Source organism: Dama dama, chromosome 25 (assembly GCF_033118175.1).
Source record: "Dama dama isolate Ldn47 chromosome 25, ASM3311817v1, whole genome shotgun sequence".
NCBI lineage: Eukaryota > Metazoa > Chordata > Mammalia > Artiodactyla > Cervidae > Dama > Dama dama.
In genome coordinates, this window is record NC_083705.1 from 9,282,071 (window position 1) to 9,300,520 (window position 18,450).

General features: G+C 46.4%; 1 protein-coding gene across 2 annotated transcripts in view; it reads right to left on the reverse strand.

Moving 5' to 3' along the window:
* SLIT3 (slit guidance ligand 3) overlaps positions 1-18,450 on the reverse strand; it is a 722,104-nt gene that overhangs the window by 183,344 nt on the left and 520,310 nt on the right. The window lies entirely within an intron of this gene.

Genomic DNA, 18,450 nt, shown 5'->3' on the forward strand with positions numbered 1-18,450 from the left:
CTCAATTAGTAAAGAATTGCCTGCAATGTGGGAGACCTGGGTTCAGTCCCTGGGTTGGGAAGATCCCCTGGAGAAGGGAAAAGCTACCCACTCCAGTATTCTGGCCTGGAGAATTCCATGGACCATGGGGTCGCAAAGAGTCAGACACAACTAAGCGACTTTCACGTTTTTGGTAACCTTTGTTTGTTTGGTCTTTTATGGTTTACTATGTATTTTCACATTCATCTTATTTGGTACTTAAAGCACTCTGCAGTTGAAATTATTATTCCCATCTTACCAATGAGCAATTTGAGGCTACACGAGATAAGAGACTTGCCCAGCACAGCAACAAGCTCCAAGAGGATTCAGGACTATTTCTTCTTTACATCACAATTTCTCCCAACTTTCCCACTGCCTTCTGTTTTCAGAGCTAGTTTGCTTCTCCAGCAAAGACAGTCTCTGCCATGTCCCCTTAGGCACCCAAAGCTAGAATTCACTGCACAAGTCTACTATCACCTCCTATTCTAGAAACCTTCGTGAAAGTTAACCATAGAAAAAATAAATGGTTTGATCTGACAAGGACCCACCTGCACCCCCATTATATGATTGCCCAAACTTAACCTGTGGTGACCTCATCAACCTCATCTTATTTACTTCCATCTCCTGGAAGAGTATTACTAGTTCTAGAATGTAATTTAACCTCGCTGCTCTGTTCTTATTGAGAAAATATGCTTTACCCTAAGTTGCCCCAGTTGGAAATTTTTCTCCAGGTGTGTGTTAGTTGTTCAGTCGTGTCTGACTCTTGTGACCCCATGGACTATAGCCTGCCAGGCTCCTCTGTCCATGGGATTCTCCAGGTAAGAATAGTGGAGTGGGGAGCCACTCCCATCTTCAGGTAAATGCTGTCAATTCATTTTGTGTCAGGTTTCAAGCTCAAGTGCAGGATCACATCAATTCTATGAAACTTCAGGACTGTCCCAGTCTCCCCCTTTCACATCCTGACAAACTGAGTGGGTATTACAGTGTGAACCAGAAATAAGGCAATTTCCCTCCACTGGATTTAAAAGACAGCTGGTCCACCCAACTCCCATTTCTCTCTTATAAAGCCCTTACTTGCCAAGCCCTACATACACAGCATTTCTATTGAGATTTAACTGTGTTCTCTCTAGCCTCTCTTCTGTTTTCTCACAGTTGGAGCACCTATGCCACACTAAAGTCACCTGTTTGGACAATGCTCCTTCTACCAATGGATCTCTCTTGCTTGTGAGAACTAGAAAGGGAGCATTAAACATTTTTCCAGGGACTTCCCTGGCAGACCAGTAGTTAAGACTTCACCTTCCAAGGCAGGGAGTGTGGGTTTGAGCCCTGCTCGGGGAGCTAACATCCCACATGCCTCATGGGCAAAAAATCAAAACATAAAACACTATCAGTATGGTAACAAATTCAATAAAGATTTTAAAAAAAACAAACCTTTTCCCCAGGTCATTAGGAGATTTGCACACTTAACTACTGCTTCTATTGTTGTTGGTTAGCCAGTAAGTCGTGTCTGACTCGATGCTACCCCATGGATTGTACCCTGCCAGGCTCCTCTGTCCGTGGGATTTTCCAAGCAAGAATACTCAAGTGGGTGCCATTCTCTTCTCCAGGGGAGTTCCTGACCCAGGGATCGAACTTGGGTCTCCTGCATTGGCAGGTGGCTTCTTTACCACTGAGCCTCCAGGGAAGCCCTATAGTACAGGTTGCGCTAGAGGTAAAGAACCCACCTGACAATGCAGGAGACGTCAGGGACACAGGTTTGATCCCCGGGTGGGGACGATCCCCTGGAGGGGAAGATCCCCTGGAGTGGCAATCCACTCCAGTGTTCTTGTCTAGAGAATCCCACGGACAGAGGAGCCTGGTGGGCTGCACAGCGTAGGGTATGACTGAGCAACCAGCACAACACGCCCTCACAGAGCTTGCATCCCCTGGGCTCCTCAGCTAGACACGGACACTGCAGCAGCACAGGGGTTCCGAGTCGCGATGCGTGTATGAAGCGGTGGGTGCACACACTGGTCTGTTCCAGGGGGTGGTGAATTACTACCTACAGGCCCATCTAATGCAACCTGTCTTTGTAAATACAGTTCTACCCATTTGTTTATTCACTCTACAGCAACTTAGTTTTGACAGAGACCATATGGCCTGAAAGCCTAAAATATTTACTAATTGGCTTTTTAGAAACCATGCTTGCTGCCCACTGGCTGCTTGAGAACTGGGCAGTTCTGGTCCTGCCTTCGCCAAAGACTAGCTGTGATATGTAGGGTGTCACATAACTGCTTGGTGGGAAGAGGGGGTGAGGTCAATGCTTTTCAGGTCTTAAAAACAAAAACTATAAAACAGAGGTAGGAAAGTCCAAATGGCAAATGGTAGTGGCAAAAGTCCAGTGGCAAATGGTAGGGCTGGGATTCAAAAGCAGGGAGTCTAGGTGGTTCAGTGGCTAAGACTCCCTTGCTCCCAATGCAGGGGGCGTGAGTTCAATCCCTGGTCAGGGAACTAGATACCACATGTGCAACTAAGAGGTTGCATGTGCAATTAAAGGTCCTGTACCCCACGATGAAGATCAAAGATCTTGAGTGCTGCAACTAAGACCCAGTGCAGCTGTTAAAAAAAAAAAATGGTGCCACTAGAGTTGGTTTCTGGTGCTGCATCTCTTCAAGCAAAAACAAAAGCAAACAAAAGCAGGCAGCCTCAACCTAGAATCTTTGCTTCTCCCTCCTGCCCCATGATCCTACCTGGAAGCTGGGTCGCGATGCTCCCAGAACCTGCAATGCTGTGATGGAATCAGAGCCTAGGAGAAGACCTTTTTCAAGAGACAGGGTGGGGAAATCCACTTCTGGGTGGGCGTGCAATGAACCTGGACAGTGGTTCTCCCAGTGTGGCCCCTGGACTTGCAGCATCACCTGGGAACTTGTTAGAGATGCATATTTTCAGGCCCTGCCCCCAGCCTCCTGAATCAGAAACTCTGGGGAAGGCCCAGCTTTGTGTGTTTCAATGACCAGGAGTATTCTTATATAAGCTCCAGTTGTAGAACCAGTGAACAAGGGGAAAGGCTAAGGACAGGGCCTTGACCTGAATGTGGAGGGCAGCATCTGGCCACCCTGGGCCCAAAGCCTCACATGTAGACAGCATGAGGGCGCTGGGCCTCTTCCTGGTTAGGAGGAAGTCCAAGTTCTGAAATAGTATGCAGCCCTCAATGGAGGTGGCTGTGATCACTCTTGGAGAGGTCCTACTTGATTTCTGCCCCTGACTCCCCACTGATCTCTGCTGGTTGCTAAAGTGTGGCTCTTCCGGCATCACGTAAGATAGCGATCTTTGATCTGGAGGAGCTCAGTCCAGCTGCAGCCATGCCACCCTGGCAATTTCTTAATACGGCTGACATTTCCCTCTGTCTCCTCCGATTAGGCCATTGCTTTATCAAGCTGTGCTTTCCTGGCTCTGGGTGTAATCTGCGTGTTGTGTGTCCATAATACTATGTAATTGGCTCTAATGCAGCAAGATTATCTGCAAGCATGTACCACATAATTGCATGATCAGGCATCCACCGTAAGCACCAAGCTTTCTGGGGTGCTCCTGGAACCCCTCCTCTTCCCCTCTGCACAGGTGATCCAGGCTCCTAGAATCCGACAGACCCTCTTGGTAGCTTTGTTCATTCATCTCCTGTCTCGGGGGCAGGTTGACTTCTTAAGTCTAGATAAAGAAGGTGGCTCCCTCCTTAAGGAAGGACTTCTCTGGTGGCTCAGCAGTAAAGAATTCAGCTGCAATGCAGGAGCCGCAGGAGACTCGGGTTTGGAAGATCCCCTGGAGGAGGGCATGGCAACCAACTCCAGTATTCTTGCTGGAGAATCTAGGGACAGAGGAGCCTGGTGGGCTATAGTCCACAGTAAAGAGTCAGACAACTGAAGTGACTTAGTATCTATGCACGTACTCCTTAAGGATCCCTAGGAAGAAGAATTTTGGTGGACCAGCAGCAGCCGTAACTATGGCCACAGGACGTCTTTTTTAAGTGACCCTTGAGATTTCCTGACTTGTACTTACCAACGTGGGAGCCCAGCAGCCAGCACTCTTAAGCCCGGAAGATGTGACTACTACTCACAGGGCCTACACTGAACTCACAGGGGCAGGCACAAGCAGGCCCAGTCATTTCCTAAAGAGCAGCTGAGCGCAAACATCGTGGCAGGACCCCGTGCAGAAACATCTGAACAGCTGGCACGGGGCATCAAGAGCACAGAGGGGCTCCAGTAGCACGTGGGCCACAAAAGGAGGGTCTGGGGGGCTCACATCTTTCTCTCCTCTTTCTGGAGAGGCAAGGAGAGAGGGGTGAAACTGAGGCCGCTTTAGATCCTCCACGTGTCTGCTCTCCTCTTTGGTTCATATGTCAAAGCGGGACTGCCTCGTCCTGGTCTGGCTTGGTGGGTGTTGACTGAGCCATTATGGCACCAGGAATCAATCATAGTGCCTACTGCTGATGACGAGGCCCTGCCGCAGGCTCCTGGGTCCTGGGTGTGAGAAGTGCTGGCTAGCTCAGCCCATTAGCATGCGTGCAGGAGGCACTCTGTGAACGTGGCCCTGGGGGAGCACACACTGGGCCTACAGAGGTTGACAGAGGCATTCCCAAGCCTCTCCCCCCAGCCTAGGGTCCCCCTCCAACTGCACTGACTCAACCATTTTGTTTGTTTCTTTGTTTTCAGTTTGTTTTTTATTTGTTTTTTGGGCTGTGTCACATGGCATGTGTGATCTCTGTTCCATGACTAGGGATTGAACCCAAGTCCCCTGTATTGGAAGTGCAGAGTCTTCACCACCAGGCCACAAGGAAAGTCCCAGGCTCAGTCATTTTTGGATGAAGCTCCTTAACTGTTTTCCTCCTATCAAGTCTGAACTCGCCTTTCTCCCCCAGCTATCCACTGCTCTGATTTGGCTGGAGGCTCTGGGAAATTCCAGAAATCAAGAAGAATATTGTAAAATAACACATCATTTGAGAAATCTAAATTGATGTTACAGGTTCTCCCATGAATGTTCTGCTTTCCTCCAATGAGCTGGACTAGTAAGGGATATTGCTTTGAGGTGAGCTTACAAAGATCTTTCAATAAAGATGTCCATAATAACAACAATACTGATGTTACTGATCATGTTTCTGCTATGTGCACACATTATCTCATTTAATTCTCCCAACAATCTGAGATACTCTTGCCATTTCCATTTTGGATCCCAAAAAGATCAATGAACTCTGCCCAATCATGTAAGTATGGAGTTGTGGAGCTAATATTCAAATCCAGGAAAGTGTCACACCAGACCAGACTGTATTTTTCATCATTACACAAAACTGCCTCTTACAGGATTGTCTTTGACAGACATCAGCCATCCAATTTCCCCTTCTGTCCGGAGGAGGAGATGAATCACACGTGTTAGTGGTAAACTCAGTCCTTCCTGGCTTCAACGTGGCAGGGACCCTGGTGTTTGACTTGCTGTCAAGTCTGCTCATAGCAACAGCATCGCCTAACCCTCCTCTGGTCCAAGGAAGACAGTAGTAGGGGCTTGAGTGTGTGTGTGCATGCATGCTAAGTTGCTTCAGTTGTCTGACTCTTTGCGATCCTATGGACCATACCTTGCCAGGCTCCTCTGTCCGTGGGATGCTCCAGGCAAGAATACTGGAGTGGGTTGCCATTTTCTTCTCCAGGGGATCATTCCGACCCAGGGATCAAACCTGTGTCTCCTGCATTGGCAGGTGTGTTCTTTACCACTAACGCCACTTGGGAAGCCCAGAGGTTACAGAGAAGAGAGGAGAATCATGGCTCAACACCTTCCAAGGCTCAGGCCTGGCTGACAAGTCTAAGTGTTGCCAAAAGTCACCCTGACTGTTGGATTGGCTGATAGAGATTTTTCAGAGCACCCTGAAGAAACAAGAGTCCAGTCCTGCTCCTTGAGCAAAGTTCATCCTTGGTCTGCTAGGAGCAGACAATGAGTCTCTGAGGGCAGGTGGGGCAGGAGGAATGAGAGATGGAGGGAGAGAGAAGAGGGATGAGGGTGAGAAGCTATCTTGCTTATGGTAGCTGCTCTCCTGGACTATCCTGGGTGCTGCCTATCACTGACTTCCTTCATCTCCCTGCGGACCGTTTAAATTAAAGCTCATAACCATTGTGTGGGCATATAATGAAAACAACTGATGCCGCACTGATTAGCCCATTACTCTCAACTGTTAGAAAACATAATGACCTCACAAGGGGCCTTATTCACTGACGTATAGCAGTCGGGCTCTCATTTGACACCTCAAATTAGCAGCCAAAGCAATAACAGCTGGGGTTTTGTCTCAATATTTGTACCCGACTCTAAAGTGATTTGGCACCGGGTGAGCATTATTTTTAAACACAGAGCTCTCACCGCCAAGTAACATTTTAAATGGTCTCCAGGTGTCATGTAAAACCTACAAAAATAAATAAAAACAATCAGCTTCCAATTAGGGCTTTTGATGATAGGGGTTCCTTAACAAAAGGGCTTGTCTTTGGTTCTGGCTTCATTATATATTCATGTTATGACAGCAGAAACTCATCTCCTTCTACCCAGCGGAGCCTCAGTGTTAAAAGGAAGAAAAAGATGCCAGTAAAATAAATAGAAAAAGTGGAAGAGCGAAAGAGAAAGATAAATCTTTGAATCCCACCACTGCTCAATCAGATGCTGGTGGTATAAGTAAACAGGATGCTCCGGTGCTTTTGGTCCCTGAATTCTGAAGAACTCCTTACTCATTTATTGAGATCACCACGGATCCTGCCTAGTGGTGATGCAGAATGATTCAACTGCCTCCCAGTGACCTACTGAATTGTAAAATGTACCTTAAATGACAATGTGAATGAGATGGCCTTAGTCCCCTAATTCTATTTCATCATCTATAAACTGGGAACCTGGACCATTAATCTTGTCTACTACATTATTTAGAAACGCCACAGTTTCCAGTGTTCAAGATGTCTGTGGGGGTGAAGAAATGACCTCCAACTTACATCACTGGACAGGTGAGTTTGTAGCTGAGAAGGAGAGCAACAGATAATTCCACCTCAGCTGCATTAGAGCCAGGAAGAGGAAGAAGGGGCAAGTTCTTAAATACCTGTGAATGTGTACACTAAGAGACATGTACAGTCAGAGAAAGCAGGGACGCATCTGGTGTACCCCTCCCGCCTGCTCCCCACCCCCACCCCCGGCGCTGTGTACGCAGGACCTAGCTCTGTGTTTGGCGCAGAGAAGGGCTCAAGTATTTACTGAAGGAATGGATGAGTTTCCAACTGCGAAGGATCATGCTTTTGGCATCTTTTGATAAAAAAATAAATCTCCACTCTAAACAGCCTTCTGGGCTGATCCCAGAGTACAAAGTTAATTGCCTACAGAAGCAAGGCTTGCCATTGGAGGAAGGGGACTGTACACGACCGTGGTAAGCACAACTTTTCTACCCAGGGCCATCACTTCTCATTTCCAAGGACTGCTGCCATGCTGGAAAGTGGGTGTAGCACTGCCAGTTTTTTTCCTTTTGTTAAAGAGAAAGTCAGACATCTAGAATTTTTATATGAAATCTCCTTATTCCTTGGTCCATGTTGATGACTAAATCTCCTCAAGGAACAAAAGTCACAAATGAAACATACCTGGGGGCTGGGTTTGGCTTGCAGGGGCCAGTTTTCAGTCTCTGAACCAAACAGATTACTTCAACAATTTGAACCAAACATATATATTTAACACCTAAAGATCACATATGGGCTATATGTATCAACCAATCTATCAATGTATTTTAACAGCATCATGGTACTGTGTGGTTAAAGCCTTCTTCCTACACTGCATTTCCGGTAGGGCGGTCACTAGCTAAGACACACTCCAGGAGCCTACTATCAAACCAACTATCTTTAAATGGTTGAAAAGTATTCAATGCTCCCCCTCCACCCACCGCTATCCTCACTGAGGATAATTTACACCTTGAGCTCTTTGGGCTCAAAGATGGGCAGGGGTCACTGACGCTGACTCACAGGGCCCTGGGCACCCCTGCCAGCTGGGATCAATGATGCAGAATTTGATGTCTTCCCAGGCTGCCCTCTGACTGGGGTGGTCATCTCCCAAGCAGTGGCTGTAGGACTGGAAGGCTCTAGCAAGGGAGGGTACGGTCCCCATGTTGAAGGTAAAATGCTCCCTCTGGCAAAATGCTGGAGATTAAAGGATGATGGGATGGACAGGACATATTGGCTGGCTCCACTAATTTTTGTTTCCTGCCTGCTAAGATAGAGAAAAGGCTTCTTGGATAGACGGCAACATACTGCATGAGATAAGAGTCAACAGACCCATTTTCTGGCCTGGGTATTCTATGAAATTTTCTCATGGCTGTGGGCAAGTCACTTAACCATTCTGGGGGTGTTTTCCCCCCCCCCCCTCTTCAAATGAAGTGGTAGGACCAGCTGACCTCCAGGGTCTTTGGAGCCTACAGTTCCACTCTCCGATTTACTTCGACTGATTCTGGGTCTACAGTGGTATTTCTGCAATGGGAATAGATTTCTAGAAGGCAGTGGGAAGGACTGTGGATGCCCAGAACTGTCCAGATCTGTCTAAAGACAGGACATCTGGCCAAACTCTGAAAGTCACAGCCAGCCGCCACTGTGCAGCATTTGAAAACATATAGTTGCATGGGTTGGGGCCCAGGTGTCGGTTCCTTTTCTTTCTCTCTCTATGCAGACACCAGGCTCAACTTTTGCAGGCTTGCCAGTCACAGCTCCACTTATGTATGGAGCAGGGATGGGTCTAGACATGGGAGTGATTTTCCTATCCAGTTGACTTAAGTCACTTGCAGAGTGGAGAGAAGAGAATAATTGGGATCCAGGAACTAATTCACGCAGAGAGGGTTTTGCTTTGGTGGGAGTCAGTTTTCATAACCATACTCTTGGGTTTCAGTGAAAATGGGTCTTTTGGGGGTATGAGATCCAGATGTTTAAATTAAGAACCAGCAGGGGCAGAGTGGGGGGTGGGGTGTGGGGGAAAAGGGAAGTGGTAGATATTTCAAAGTATCTAGCTTTTGAAGTGACTTAGCAGCAGCAGCAGCTTCAGAAAATATACTGTTTAACCATTCTGCTTATTAATGGGTGTGAAATGGCTCCAGGGGTTTGGAGTCAGGCAGGCAGGAAAGCATGCATGGTGGGAGCTGTGGAGATCTGCAGAGGGCATGCCCTGTCCAAATGTAGTCCTTGCCACTCAGCTTCAAACCTGCATTCTTCAATAAGGAAGCCACAAGCTAAATTTGGCAATTTAAAATCAAGTGAAGCTAAACACTGAGCTTCTCAGTTGCACTAGCCGCACTGCAAGTGCTCAAGAGTCACATGTGGCTAGTGGCTACCTACAGGACAGTTCAGATATAGAGCAGTTCTTTCATCACAGAGAGTCCTTGAGGGGACAATGCTGCTTCAGACCATCACAGCCACATGTCCACCCAGGGTGGCCACAGCTTCTACATATTCAAGGAAATTGAAATCATTTCAATAAAATTACCTAAGATTTAAGTGTTGGGAACTAATTCCATTTTTCTTTAAACATCAGAAAGACCAAAAAAATGAAAAAACAAGAAACCTCATTAGCAGATCTGATTCAACCAATGAATAAAATAGAGCTGATAGGTGGGATCCTTAAAAGAGAATGGGTACTCCAGAGCTTTTCTACAGTGAATCCAAATCTGGCCTCAGAGAAACAGGACCATTATTCCCTCTATCCCCATTCCTCACCATCCCTTGCTCTTAAGTGCCTTCAAAATTAGGAAACAAAAGCTCAGGAAAAGGTAAAAACTGAGAGAGAGCTCTGATTCTCTACTACTCCGTGTCCTTGTCTTCCCCATGCCCTCCTCCCCTCCATAAACTGACAGGAGGGATCAATTTCCTGCTTGGCTTTTAGAACCCAGTTCTGTCGAGTAACAGACCCTCAGCCATAGGGAAGCCAAGCCAGCCAATATTTCACACCCTGGGTGGAAGTGGCAGCATCAGTCATAGGCAAGTTCAACTCTACAAGGGGACTCAAAAGCTGACAAGGGTAAAGGTACTAAAGATGCTCAAACACTGGCTACCGAAGCCACTGTTGGCAGCTGGGGCAAGGAGGAAGCTCAGAGTCTGAGCATCTGCATGGGAGCACCTTTTCAAGACAGCAGCAAAGCTCCATTTGGGGAGAGAACTGACTCCTAAGTGTGTTTGGCAGCTCTGAGGCATTCCCCCACTAGCCACTTGCTACTGAGAGAAAACCCTCTGGCATCTTTTTTCAAAAATGCAAAGGTATTTTCCCATTTTGTTTTAGATGGGACAAAGCAAACCAAAAGGCTGCTCCCAAACTTAATTTGTCAGAGCAGAATTTCAGCTCCAAGTGGCTGAAATTATACAGGGACACTGAGGCTGTCCTCACTCCCCAAGGACAGTGAGGCTTCCATTACCTGATTCCACTGAAGTGCTGCTCACAGGAGATGCCGACAATGGGAGTCCTGCTGACTCAAGAACCTCCGTGGGTAAAGAACAGTTCAATGATCTTCACTATAGACTCTTAACTCAGGAACGAACACCATGACATTTTAAATTCAGACACTAGACTAGCCTTTAGTGAACAGGAAAATGAAGTAAAGTGGAAACCACAAGAACTCCTTAGATTCCAGTTACTTGGACTGTTAAAGTGCTGTTTATTTAAATGGAAAAGATTATCTTTACATTTCAAAGAAAGGGTCACTTTTTCCTTAGGCTTATGTTCTCAAAACCAAGCTTGTCATTTTAAGAGCTTGACTATGATCCAGGTCCCAGGCTGGGTGAAGTGCATTTATGGGAAACCCGGTTCCCTTCCTAGTACCCTGGGGGTTGAATGGAAGTTACCGATGTTTTCAACAAGGTACGATTTTAATCCTGAATGCCTCCACAAATCACAACTTGCAGCACAATACCAAAAAATCATATTTTGGAGATATTTTAAGACTTTCATTAAGTGATGACAGTTCTATATTCAAAGCTATGTCATGACTAAACACCCTGGTTCCTAAGGCTGTTGAAACAAATGTTTGCATCTCCCAGAGAAACCCAGGTGAAATAGTTTGCAAATAAATGAAAATGAATCTTGTCTCTGTTAGAAAGCACCAATTTTCACTGTGGCTCTAATTTTGTTCATTAGTAAAAAGAAAAAAAGGGAAAAACCCCACTTAGCTAAAGGAATAGAAAACCAAAGGTAATGTGAGAAACGTGTGCTGTTTCAGAAAAAATACTATTGAATACACTGTTCAACATCTAAAATAATTCTGGGACAACCACAGTCTTAGTTCTGCTCAGGACACAGGCAAAACAGGGACTCTAGAGCCTGGGGTGGGGTCAGCTTCAAATTCAGTTCATCACGCTGGCCCTCTGCACCCGCAGGTTTAACCAACAGCAAACTGATCCAAAGTGGTCTGGGGTCTGCAGGAGAAGGCACCAGGGGATGCAGACAGCCGACTGTAATTTCAACTCTATTTGATTCCATGAACTTTAACTGACCACCTACTATGTGCCAGACTTGTTCAAGGCAGTGAACAGTATAGGAATATTCTCCAGCTATGATTTTTATGAGTGTCCTGATGGGGTGTATCTGTTAGACACACACCTGAGATTATCTTCTTTAATCCCTAGCCTAAGGATTGGTATTAATGTTTCTCTTTCGAAAGGAAATGAACCCCAAACCACTCAACTTGGTGGAGCTGATTTGGCAACCAGTCCTGTGGGAGGACAGTAATGCCCCCCCCCCACCCCAGAAAAGCAGACTTTTCCTCCCACATCCTTGTCTGGGCAGTCTCATGTAATGGGATGTGGTGCTGAATAAACTGATGTCATAGGTTTAGATCTGAGCACCCTAGGAGTCAATTTTTCAAAAAGAAAGTCTGTAGTTCCTGAATTATTCTGGGCTACAGAGAATAACCTCACTAACGCATATAACTGTTTCTCTAGTATGTGTGCTCCGGGATGTATTTTTTAATTCTATTTTTTTGTGTGTAGCAGAACAGTTAAGTGCAGGGGATTTGACACTGAAAGAATAATTCCCTTCTTATACTTGTTCACATCACCCTGGACAAGTTGTTCAACTTCTCTAAGCCTCAGTTTCCTCACTGGTAAAATGAGATTACCAACATCTACCTTGGAAGGCTGTAGAGAGGGGTTATGTAAGATGCTGCATTACAATGCTTTATCACAGTGCCTGGAAGGTAGCAGATGTTAGAACATGGAGACTATCATAGTAATTATAACAGTTATAATGCCTAGTAATTCCTATGATATCCTTTCATTATACAATGTATCAGCATATTATTATTATTCATTAATCAGAGCATCTGGTTCCACACCCAGAGGAAGCTCACTGGAAGTGGAGGACACACCACCACTTGCATTAAGCTCTGGGTTTTCTGAATTGGACCAACCATGTCCATAAATGTCCCAACACCCAGTGCCCAGCACCCCTCAGCCAGGACCGCCACCCTCTGATCCTGATCTGGGTAGCAGGACTACTGTCCATTTCTTTTACTGTCTTCTTCTTATATCAAAAAAGGACTTTCTTTCTGTATCTACAAGTAGAGCCCAGGGTCAGGCCGTGTCATATTGGCTCAGAGGTGGCCGAAATAGAACTACACTAAAAGTCTAATAAATTCCCACCACTGCATTAACGCTTTTCTCTAAAGGGAGCTCATTACCTGGGCTGACGCTGGGGTCTAGGGAGCAAGAAATAGCGGGAGGTTTTCCTCTCTTGCTTCTCATCCTTTGTGCGCGTGTGCATGCTAGGTTGCTTCAGCTGTGTCCAGCTCTTTGCGACGCTATGGACTGTAGCCCACCAGACTCTTCTGTCCATGGGATTCTCCAGGCAAGAATACTGGAGTGGGTTGCTATGTGTTCCTCCGGGGATATTCCCGACCCAGGGGTTGAACTCATATCTCTTTTGACTCCTGCACTGGCAGGCGGGTACTTTACCACTAGTGCCACCTGAGAAGCCTGCATAAACCCAGTTACAACTGTTTTACAATCAAAGGGAATCTGGAATCAAGTTCAGCTCCTGAGAAGAACTTCCCAGATGAGGCATGAGGCATCCCAGATGGCTTCCGAGGTGCCCTTGTCCAGTCTGGGAGTCCTGGACTCCCCATCACTTAGCTGTCTGTGCTTGTCTGATCAACAATTCTGATAAGCTCTCACCTTTAGAGTTTGATCCGCCAAAGCAGCTGCTCATTTAAAGCTTTACTGTCCCTGGCATCTGGCACAATGCTGGCACATATCCTTGCTTTTTGGATGGATTAAAGCAGGGGCTGTCTGGGCTGGTAGGTAACTGAAATGGGGGGAGGTCAACGGGAAGGTGGAGGCTACAAACACCCCATCTAAGGCGGGTAAGTGCTTTTCAGTCTCAACTGATCGTCACAATGCAGATGTGCAGGCCAGAGTTGCCAATGCTTCTGCTTCACCAAAGTCCAAAGCTGGAATTCTGGACTTTAAAAAAAAATAGCATCAATTTTCAATGTGAAATGCTAATTTAAAATGGTAACGAACACTCTTAGGATGAAAAAGAAAGCCTCATTTGTGACCAAAATGTAGTCTGTCATCTAGTTTGCAACTTTGGTTTCAAGAGAGTTGATTAGCAGATTGTGGGTGGGCAAACTTCAGTCTATGATAGAATCAAAGAATGATTCTGCTTTCAGCTCTGCTAAATGGGGCTTCCCTGGTGGCTCAGATGGTAAAGAATCTGCCTGCAATGCAGGAGACCGGGGTTCGATCCCTGGGTTAGGAAGATCCCCTGGAGAAGGAAATGGCAACCCACTTGAGCATTCTTGCCTGGAAATTTCCATGGACAGAGGAGACTACAGTCCATGTGGTCACAAAGAGTCAGACACGACTGAGTGACTAAGACTTTTACTTTTCACTTCAATCTGCTACATAATATAAAACATTTAATGATAGGTTTTGAAAGGACAACTGTGCTTAGGATCCCCAGACTTACCAGAGGATTTCTTCTGTATAGCTGAATTGCCTGGGGGTGCCCACTGTGGGCAAAGAACATGGAATCAGGGGTCCGGAGACCCAGGTTCTAGTCCTTTGCTTCTGCTAACTTGCTGTTGCCCTAGACAAGTCAAGGTGAGGGCTAGGACTAGGGCGAGGGAAGTGGGGCGCCCAGGGTAAGAATGTTAGAAGGCATGGGCCTCACTCTAGTCCTGACCCTGCTCTCAGCCTCCCCATGCCTTATCTCAACAGTAAGAGGTCATCCTGGAGACAGCGAAGGTCTTTCCAGAGCCAGCCTATGATGATATCACTGAACTTCCAAAATGGTAAGTGACAGAAAGGCGCGTGAGGCTTTCAAGACAGCACACACTGATTATCGAAAGACCTGTCGGATCGATGTGAGATTTGGCCAGTACATGTGCTTTATCAAGGGCAGACCACTCACTGAAAGTGTCTTGGGGATGCGTTCCTAGCATTTTGGCAGCATATCTACCAAACTTCTGATCTGCTACGTTTGTCTTCTGGCTAAGAGACAATGTCTGAGAATCTTTTCTCCCACAATACTACTGAAAAAAAATTTAAATATTTGATTAGGCTAGGTTGTTTTTTGTTTCATTTGCCCCTACTCATTTTTTTTTTCATTCAATATTTTTTTCAGATTTTTTTTTTTTTTTTAATATATATAAGATGGCATGTAGGGCAGAGAGGGGCTTGGTAAAACTGGTGACATGCCTGGCTGCCCTCAACCTAGCTGGCGGGGTCTAGAAACCCAGGCTCAGAGTCCCCCCAGAAATGATTCCTGGCCAGCCAGGGAAATGCAGTCTTGGCATACTCGACCATGGTTTACACACACCTTACCCAGAGAAAACCGAGGAGGTGAACCGCCAAGTGTACAAACCCACAGAAATGAACGGTCTATGATTTGGGTAACAGAAGGGCGTCTGAAAGCAAGGTAACAGAAAGTGAGGTCCCTCAGCTAAGAAACAGAGCCGCATCGAGTACCAAAATCAATCGGTGACGCCCAGAAGTGAAGAGAAGTTGCCTCTGGGACTCAAATGTAAGTCAGTGAAAAAGCAGGATGATTTTTTTCCCCTGCGAAGCTGAGTTACCTTCAGCTTTATGGGGACCCATCCCTGGGTAAAGGGAATGACAATCTCACAAGCTGTGGGAGGCTCCGGAGTTTTCCCCAGCACGACCCTGGGGCCCTGGGAGCTCGCCGAGACCAGCTCTCGGGGCCAGTTCAGACCACCCTGAGGCCCTGCCTCAGCGAAGCCAACACCCGCGAGCCTTAGTAACACATATTCTGCTGCTTGCTAGTTAGGCAGTTACTTGGCTTCTCTGAAATGGGTGTCCTCTGTGAAAAAGAAGGCGACAGTAAGTTTCATGGAGGGGTGGTGAGAATGCAGAGAGATAACGGATATAAAAGCACCACTTTTAGTGCCAATGCAGGAGACGTGGGCTCGATCTCTGGGTCAGGAAGATCCCCTGGAGAAGGAAATGGTGACCCACTCTGGTATTCGTGCCTGGAGAATGCCACGGACAGAGGAGCCTGGCGGGCTCCCGTCCGCGGGTCGCACAGAGTCGGACGCGACTGAGCGACTAAACCGCAACGATCAGTAACCGCGCCCTGAAGGCCAGCTATCATCACTTGCCTGAGGGCTCCTCTGGAGTTTCGCCCACACCATGCGTCCCTTCTCACTCCCTTCTCTGGCTGCCTGAAAAGCAGAGGGTGGTGGCTCTCTTCCTTTGTCTACCATACTCTGCGCTCGACATCCCCACTGCGCTTGAGTCAAAAATGAGGCTGAGGTGGACAGATGTCAGTCTTTCCCCCCAGGTAGTACAGCTCCTTACTCCTCACCGCTAGGGGTTCCTGCCTAGACTCACCCAGTTCAGTGGCACCAACCTCAGCCTGGATGGAAAGAAGTTTCATGGCATTTCCATCCACAGAAAGGATGGAATAACAGGGTGATCCTGTGTGAAATATTTTCACTACTAGTTTTTGTCCCTAAACTTAATCTTAAGAGAGATTTCTTTGAGGTAATGGGGACTCTTTCCTTATTTTATACTTTTTTCTGCCTCATGTCAGAGAGAAAACATACATGAAATACTATATTTTGTCTTCTTTTTTTCCCCCCACACCACGTGGTATGTGGAAACTTCTTTCCCCAACCAGGGATTGAACCCATGCCCCATGCAGTGGAAGTGCAGAGTCTTAACCACTAGACTGCCAGGGAAGTCTCTATATTTTGTCTTCTTTATTTGCAGACTTTAAAAGCTTTAGATACTTAGAGAGGACCTTTGTGGGGATAGTGTGTTTTGAATTTCCCTCTCCCTCCCCCTGATGTCTCTGTCTCTCTCTGAAGAATTTATTAAGTTAATACATGATGCCCTCACTTAGTTCCCTATTTTTTATTAATACTTTATTGTCAAGTTTCTTTATGGTGCCTCAATTGTGATTACAGAGAAATATTATAAAATGTCAATGTGAAGATGAGATTTGGAAGGTCTGGGGGTGGGGCAGGGAGGGTCTTTAAATGGAGATGTCAGCTCCAGCCAATTTCAGTATGCTCACCGTGAAGATGGATGGTTCCAAAGCTGTGTGCCTCTGCTGGAAATTAAAAACCCATGGAATACCTGATTATGATTAATTTTAAGTACTTAGCCATGTGAAGCCAAATGAGAGTGTCTTTAAAACAAAGCTACTGATCTAGCTTTGTTTAGAATTGAGAAGATAAACTAATCAGATCCTGTGAGCTCTTTACAATGATGGGGAGAGAGAACTTTTTTTTTTTAATAGTGAGTTTTTAAGCTTCAAGTTGTGGTGTATCTGGATAAAAATTATATATGCATTATATACATCATGAATATATATTTTATATATATAATCAGAGTAGAGAGGAATTCTGTTCAATTCTGTCCTGGACAGGGGTTTGATGGAGATGAGGGCATGGTGGGGAGAAAGTTAGGGAAGTGTAGGGGACCCCAGGTGACTCAGATGGTAAAGGATCTGCCTGCAATTCAGGAGACCTGGGTTTGACCCTTGGGTTGGGAAGAATCCCTTGGAGAAAGGAATGGCAACCCACTCCAGTATTGTTGCCTGGAGAATTCCATGGACAGAGGAGCCTGGTGGACTACAGTCCATGGGGTCGCAAAGAGTCAGACACAACTGAGTGAATCCTATGTGGTATAGAGGGCATCTCTTAAAGTTAAGGAAACAGAGAGGTGGAATAACTTAGCCAAAGGGCCACCACCTCCAGGACTCCACACCCAGGGGTGTCTGAGTGTACAGCCCTTCCCACTCCCCCCAGACCGCACTCCTGGTGAGGCGAGATGACACCCCGCCCCGTCGAGAGCACTAACATGTGGACTGTCAGGTCATCACAGCTGTTTTGTGGCAGCTGGCGACTTCCATTTCTTGGTCCCTTCCCAGGGAATTTTCTCATCCTTCTCAAGAAGAAGGTGATATGCTCCCAGCAGCCCTTTCTACAGAGGCTTTTTTGCAGGCAGGGAAAATCACACCTACCCTTCTCAGCTCCAGCCTCTTGATAAGAGGAGTCCTGGGTTACTAAATTTGGGCTGGCATCCTTTCCCAAGCAGACATGCATTTGGTGCTGGTTCTGAGGTCAGAGTTTGGGTGAGGAGAGACCATCCATCTTAGGAATGACAACCTGACTGACCTCCTGGCTGTGGGTCCTGCCGTTTCTGTACCGGGAATTCTCGGCTTTCATCCGATTTCCAGCAGCTTGCAGCATCAGCATCCCCTTGATTTCCCGTGATTCCTCTTGGAATCACCTTTCTTTCACACAATGTGGAGAGGATGTCTCCAACCCACTGTTGCTGCCTGCAGGGCCAGGTGAAAAGGAAGGTGGACCTCCCCTTGCGGACAAACGGACATTTTAATGTACTCAGTTCATTCATTTGTTTGGCATTTATTCATTCTTCTGGAAGTCAGAGATATGTAACCTGGTGACTATGTAATTTTTTTTTTTTTTTTTTAAATTTTCAGGGGAGTGTATCCTGCCCTTATCATTCTGGCTAGAACTGTACCATCAAAATTATTTTTAGAAGCAAGCAATTACAGAAATTGGAAAGGGGAAGTCCTTCCACAATACAGCAATGACCCCCTTCATTTTCCAAATGAGAAAACTGAGGCTCTAAACACAGACGGCACTTGCCCAAGGTCACACAGCTAATTGAAGGGCCACATTGGGGCTGAATCACACGTCTCCCAATGCAAGTTCTGCTAGGCTTGGTCACCTTCCTCTTCAGGTTTCCCCAAATCAGAGACAGCTGGAAGTGTAGTTTGGGGTGGGGGAGAACAATCAAAATGTTTTCTTACACAATCCAATTTTAGTCTGAAAGACCCGGGGATGACTCCTAGCTGACTCTCCCCCTAGCAGTCAGGTTTCCTTAGCTAGACCCATTTGAAAGTCCAGAACATGTGAAGACGGTTACACGTTTTTCC